The following is a 7,469-nucleotide window of genomic DNA, read 5'->3' on the forward strand; positions in this document are numbered from 1 at the left end:
GTATTTGATGCCTAAATCGATATTTTTCAACCCGCTGTCTTCGCCGTCTCAGCCTGACATCTGCTACCCTGATATTTACAACTATCTTGTCCACAGAAACTCAGCGTATTCTCACGAAAGTTTGAAAAACTTTAACAGCAGCACTCTAAGCAACATTACCCCCGTGTGACCCTTTACTTCCAATACAATCAATTAAAAAAAAAAAATGTTGACTGCGATGGCCGACACTTTAAGGATAGGTGGATATTGGACTATTTCTTCAATAAAATACGCAACAACTGTGTCTGCCTCATTTGCAAAGAGACAGTCGCTGTTTTTAAAGAGTTCGATGTGACGCGATATTACCAAACAAGACACGCTAACATGTACAACATTACAGGGAAGATACGCAGCAAGAAATTAAAGCAACTTGAAGCTAGGTTAATTTCACAGCAGCAGTATTTCGCAAGAGCCCGAGTGTCGAAGGAGAACGCCACAAAGACGAGATTGTTGAAATTATGAATTAAAAAAAAAAAATAAAGCAAATGTGACACACAGAAAGGCTTGCTAAAATTTGTTTGAATATATTGTTCTATGTAAATCAGCCAAGATAGCCCCCCGCATTTTTACCACGCCAAATCTGGCCCCCTTTGCAAAAGGTTTGGACACACCTGTTTAACTTCTTTCACTTGGTACCAGCTAAATATTATTCAAAAAATAATGATGGTGGAAGAAATAAGCATCTTGAATTTGAAACTATGTTGTCGGCGATTAGCCTCGCAATGATCTTAATTGTGGTTGTCAGCCCAAAACCCTCTAAATACAGTATATATTAAAGTCATCTTACCAGATATAAAATGACTACTACATAATCTGTGGTGATCGTTTGGTGTCCAGTTTTCTCGTCGAATTGCAGCAGTCTATCTTGCTCTCCTCTCCGGGTCTCTTGGAATACGCTAGAACTTCAAGTCTCTCCGTCTATCTTCTTTGTTACTGCAACCAACCGCCACACACGCCTTCACCATTTTGATTATTAATGTTAACGAGCAGAAAAACACGCCATAATAGGAGGAATTTACGTAGCGGTAATGCATAAACACGACGAGTTGACGGACAATATGGCGCGGAGGCGTGGTTGTTGTGACGTCATGTGAGTGTGGTCTATTAAAGAAACACTTGGTGGTAACTTTTTAGTTTTGGTAGATTTTAGCGACACCGGTGGGCAAAAGCAGTCTCAGCACGGGTAACATCGTGATATTCTCGTTAACGGCCTTCTGAAGAAAAGTCAGCTCTGTGTACAAGCTGATAATGCGTGGCTTTAGTGCACTCTGCCTTTATCCATTGCATCCTTCACCACAAGGGATAGACTTTTGTTGTCCAACACTTTGGATAAGTTCTGCGTTGGCCTCTTCATTTGCATCTGCTTTATCATCGTTCGCAGCAGGAACCTCACTCAATATGCTGCTCTTCAATTTAAGCAGATCCAGTTGAGCCAGGAACTGACGCCATGTCTACACGTAACAGGGTATTTGGCAAAGGGAATAACTTTTTGTACGGTTTGGCAAATCATCCACACGCACATTTAAACAAGGGTTCTTAAAAACGGCGTCCAAAGTGAAGATGAGCGAATTCTGCGTTTGCGGCGTCATCATGTGGACACTGATGACCAAAGATTTATCTATGGAAACGTCACAGACTGCGACAAACTTTGTCCTTATGTCACACAGGAGACCAAAGTTTACATTTTGAGGAAATTAGACAGATGCTTTTTTGCTTCCATTTATTTACAAACTCTTGCAGTGCTTCATATTGAAGAACACACGTGAATAATGGGGGTATTATGGACAATTATGTTTCGCGCATTGTGATGAATATACTTAAAAATGAATGAATGCGGTTGCCAGTTATTGATGAGCAGTACCTGACACAAATCAACTATGCTCACATCCTGAGACCAAAGAGCACATTCAAGAACAAAAGTGTTTGTTTGTTAAACACTGTTCAAGACGTAAGCTGCACAGCAGGGGCCCGCCCACTTCTCAAGTTGTGTGGGCCGCCCTCCATTCTTTTGTCCAGGTTGCGGGAAGTTATGTACTCTCTCCTAAAGACTGTTGAGTGAAATACAGCCATTTTAACAGGAGATACAAGATTTCAGTGTGAATAAAGCTTCCACTTGTCCACCCAGAGTGATGATGTTTTCTCTTTTCATTCCGCCGCCAAGTAAACTTGATGTCTTCCAGAAAAATCACACAACACAAACCACACAACTTGTATCTGTATCAAAATCTAAAATGAATTCAACACAAACCACGACACATGTGGGCAAGACTGTAGGTTTGGTCTTAACATTGGTAGGGACGATATAACAGCATAACATGCATGCACACTTTTTGCTGGGGACGGGACATTAATAAGACCAAACAGATTGGGTGAACGTGTGTCAGGGCTAACGAATATGAGCCTAATTAATTGATAAAATAAAAATGGAAATTAGAAGGTGGTAAAGCATTTCTCACAGTTCAATTAACGATGACGGTAGAAAACACATAGGGGAGACTTCTCTCTGAGCAGCTTCCTATTCAAGTTTTGCAGATTAGCAAATGCACACATTTTAAGGTCATGCTAACTCTGATACAGGCATAGGCGGAGTTTGACTTTTGGGGCACGGGGGGGCACAACATGTTGATGACCCCGAGACGTACTGTCAGCAATAAAATTAACTTACAAGAATATTTACAATAATAAGTTGACAATGAGTGTTTTTTATTTCCCATCATTCTTGAAGCGAATTCGAAATCAGGCTGCTTTGGCAAACCTCCGTGAAGTTGGCCCCCCATCAGACGCAAATTTATATAAAAATTATGTCAATCGTTTGTGCTATGATTGTGCTGGTTTGTGCTGCAAAAAGTTTCGTTTGTGCCATCATCGTTTTGCAGTTATTAAACATTGTTTTTTAGGTCATCCAGAGTTCACCCAGCCCCCCATCTGCGGCGGAATGGAACCCCGGTGGTGTCATTTGATTCTGCCTCGTTAGTGCTGGATTGTGCTGCAAAAATTTTTGTTTAAACTGCTACGGTTTTCGAGATAATCATAAAAATGTCTAGTGATGACGTCACGCGCAGCCCCTAATCTGCGGCGGAATGGAACGGCGATGATGCCATTTCTGTCTTCGTCGTTAGTGCTGGATTTTGCTGTGAAAAGTTTTGTTTGAACTGCAGTTTTCGAGATATTCATAATAGAGCCTAGTTCGGGCCTAAAAAATCCAGCCCGACCCGACACGGCCCGATGGTATTGAGGCCCGACCCGGCGTGAGCCCGATCAATTAACTAGATTTGCAGGCCCGAGCCCGAAAACCGATTTTTTTATTTTTTATTTATTTGTTAGAGTGACGCGGAAAAAAAAAACGCAGCAGCACTTTATTTCATTTCTTTGAGTTGGCAGAAAAAACGCAAGTTTTCTTAATGTTTAAATAGTCTACATATTTTTATGATCATTATTACACATTACACAACGAAATAACGCAGGGAAAGTTTAATATTAAAAACAATATATGCGGTTTTGCAGACACACAGAGGAGAAAATTCAAAAGGATCACATTTGTCTTGCCTTTGTGTGCACAAATAAAAGTGTCTTTCGTAACGAATTTGCAGTTGTCAGAAAAAAAAATGCAAGTTTACTCAATATTTAAATAGTCTACATATTTTCATGAGAAGTATAAAAACATTTACACAACGAAAGTTCAAACAAAACTTTTTGCAGCACAATCCAGCACTAACGATGAAGAAAGAAATGGCATCATCGCCGTTTCATTCCGCCGCAGATGGGGGGCTGGGTGAACTCTGGATGACCTAAAAAACAATGTTTAATAACTGCAAAACGATGATGGCACAAACGAAACTTTTTGCAGCACAAACCAGCACAATCATAGCACAAACGATTGACATAATTTTTATATAAATTTGCGTCTGATGGGGGGCCAACTTCACGGAGGTCTTAGGCAATACTTTTCGTCAAGAGCGTCATCCGTTAAATATGGTACGCCCGCCGGTGTCGTGCCAATGTAGTTACCCCAGTCAAAAACTGTATCCCCTGGGCGGAACCATACGGAGGTAGATTTGTGTTTTTAGTATTCAATCAAAAAAAATGTTGCGTCTATAAAAAAAAAAGTCACTTCAATCAAAAAAAAAAAATGTCTTTGAATGCAAAAATAAATTTGAAACTCAAAAAAATGCATGTGAAAGGTATTTTTCTTTGTTTTGTTTTTTTTTGGATTGAAGTCGAGTTTTTTTTTTTTTTTATTGAAGCAACTTTATGGATTAAAGTAATGTCAATTTGTGTTTGGACCACATTTTGGCTTGGACATTTTGTCTTTATTATTCAATCAAAAAATAAGTTGCTTCAAAAAAATATGTTTTCAAAAAGAAAAATCACTTCAATCAATAAAAGGAAAATTTCAATCATAGAAAATGTTTTTGAATGCGAAAAAATATTTGAGATTGAAAAATGAACATTTGAACACTTCATTTTTCATCGAAAAAGTTTTCTTTGATTGAAGCAAGCCTTTTTGTGTTTGGGCCATATTATGGGTAGGAAATTTGTGTCTAAATCATTCAATTCCCCAAAAAGTTGCTTCACTCAAAAAAAAAACATTTTCAATCTAAGAAAAAAATCATTTGAAAAATAAAATTGCCCTCCCCTATTTTTCTATGCAAAGCAAATGATTGTCTAAGGTGCTAGTCACATGATTTGTTTGAAAAATAATTTTGTTCCATTATAAAACAATTTTATTGTTCATTTGATTCATTTTTGTAGCAGTTTTATTGCTTTACAACTTTTACATTTCTATAGGAAAGTCAATTACATGCAATGACATTTTTTGGCCACCAGGAAGGGCCTGGCCCCCCCTTAAAATCCGCTTATGGATGCAGGTCAGATTTTCAGTCGCAAAATTTGTGGTCGTGTTCCCCACCTCCACAACATTGACGGCTTTTTACATTACTTACAACGGCTGCTGCTCGCCCAATTTTTTTTTTAATATCCATAATAATGGTAGGGTCTATTGTAACCTTAAAACATATGGGGAGACAATATAAATGATCTCTAAAACTGAACTCATTATATAATGTAAAATAAATTTGCTTGAAAGTTGGTGAGGACAATTTGAGCATCCTGAAAAGTTGCTAGTGTAAAACAACAACAAACAGTGCAAACCTACGCCCTGGCCTGTGGGTTATCGATATGCTTTCGACAAGAAACGATATTTTGTCAGACAGGCTAGGACAAGATTGAGAAGATATCTGATAGTTTTTTTTGTCCCACATGAACGCCAATCCGAGCTGTCCCAATCGTCGGCGTGGCTAGCTCATCAAAGTTTGCGCGTCTCCCGACTTCAACTTTCGCGTCAAGACGCGTCTAATTGTCCACAAGAGGCATTTATGGGAAGCTGAGGAATATTTTGTCTTCTAGTTTGAGATCGTTTAACTCACTGGGAACCGGTGATGGCGCCAGACGTCCAATCCAATGAAGGAAAATGCACTCTCCCACCAATAATGAGTTTTGAAGTGAATTGACTTCAAATGGATTGTACAATGTTATGTAATGTAAATGTTAGTACAAGTTAGAGAAATTTAATATTCAAACCCCTCCTAATGTTTTCATTTTATTAATAAAATTTGTAAAATTTTCAATCCAAAAAAGATAAACTAGTAGCCCGCCATTGTTGATGTCAATAATTACACAATGGTTTATGGCTCATGGGTGCTGAAGCCTATAAAATCAGTCGCACCCAAGCGCCAGCAGAGGGCGACAAAACTCAAAAAACACAATTAACAAGTGGACATTTCACTCTGCTGTCATTTTAATGTGTTTGAGCGGGGCATGTGCGTTAATTGCATCAAATATTTTAACGTGATTAATTAGAAAAATTAATTACCGCCCGTTAATACGATAATTTTGACAGCCCTAATAAATATACATTAGAAAACAAGACATTCCACCTAAAACTGAACAATTTTTAGACAGTCAGTCTTTATTTTAGATGTACATTGTTGAAAACAGCCAGCAATTGCACCTCAGATGTGACTAGAAAAGAAAAAACAACAAATTCATTGCTTTTACTCCAAAAACTTTACATCTTATATTTAAAAAAAAATCATATTTCTTACCTAAAAATGTCATTATGCTTGATAAAACACCCATCACTTAAAAGTGAGGTGTTTTTCCCACGTGTGTCAATTGAATTTCCATTTGTGTCAAGCTATTTTTAAGTTCTAGTTAAGTTTTAAATTCGTGTAAATTGTAATAGTTTTTGCAGTTTTCAGCTAAAATTGACAGTTTTATTATATTTTTATTTTACACCATCACTCTGCAACGCTGTTTTTACAGATTAAATAAAGCCTGTATGAAAGACACGTTAGCCACGCATCGACAGTAGTCATAATTAATAGAAGTTTTAGCCCTCCGTATGGCTAATGTTATGTTAGCAAGGTACAGTAACGTTAATTTTCTTTTTAGCGCTACGTTAATTTTTACCCTTTCCCGAGTATCGCTCCTCCGCTCTCGGAGTAAACGGGGTGCCTTCAGTGGAGCGTCAGCATTGAAGATGTGCTGTCGTGTTAAGCAAGCGCTGTCTTACAGTAAGTACGCGAAACAGTGTTCGCCTTGGTCTTCAGCTTGAAATGCTCCTACACTTTTTTCATTTTCTGCTTTTCTTTGGTCCCTTTTGCTTCACTTTCGTCGGCTTCTTTGTCGTTACCTCTATATTCTTGCGTGGTTGAAATCAAATATATCCGCCGGTTCTCTGTCTTCATCCTGTATGCACTTGACGTCAGCGTGTTGTGCCACATTAAAAGTAGTCCGGGCAAAATGTCATGCTTGGAGCTGGCAAAATTAAATGATTCCTCCAAGTTGAGAGAAATCCTCGATCAAGTTTTAAAATCGAGTTACTCAAATTGTTGTATGATTTCCGAATGACCACCAGAGCGTTCCGTAACTCAGAAGGTTCTGTAGGGACCGGAACTCGGTTGTCACCGGAATTTATGTCTTTTCCGTTCATCCGCCTCTCTCTATTGAAATAAATTGGACATCCAGGGTCATCGATAGCAGCCAATGAGTTAAAAACTATGAGGGGAAAAAAAACTTTAGAGTGTTACTTTGGGCCATAGCTAGTGTGTATTTCTGTTGTTTGTCTTTTTTTTTCCAATTTTTACTTTAAAAAATAATGATGCATTAAATTTTTTATGCCTAAGGGTTAGTAAGTGTCAACTTTTGAATCGTTGTCCACTGTAGTGATTTAACATTTTCTTAAAAGCATACTTTGATCAGAATGTTGTTGATTGTACTTGTTTTTTGAACAGCTTGGATCAATAAATGAACGATCAAAGACAAAACTGCACATTTGTCAATCACATAGTTGTCATTGATATAAACTCGGGCACTGCTTACGAAAATAAAATGAAATATTATCACTACTGATCTCGTAAGAGAATATT

This window comes from Corythoichthys intestinalis, chromosome 22 (assembly GCF_030265065.1).
Source record: "Corythoichthys intestinalis isolate RoL2023-P3 chromosome 22, ASM3026506v1, whole genome shotgun sequence".
Taxonomy (NCBI): domain Eukaryota; kingdom Metazoa; phylum Chordata; class Actinopteri; order Syngnathiformes; family Syngnathidae; genus Corythoichthys; species Corythoichthys intestinalis.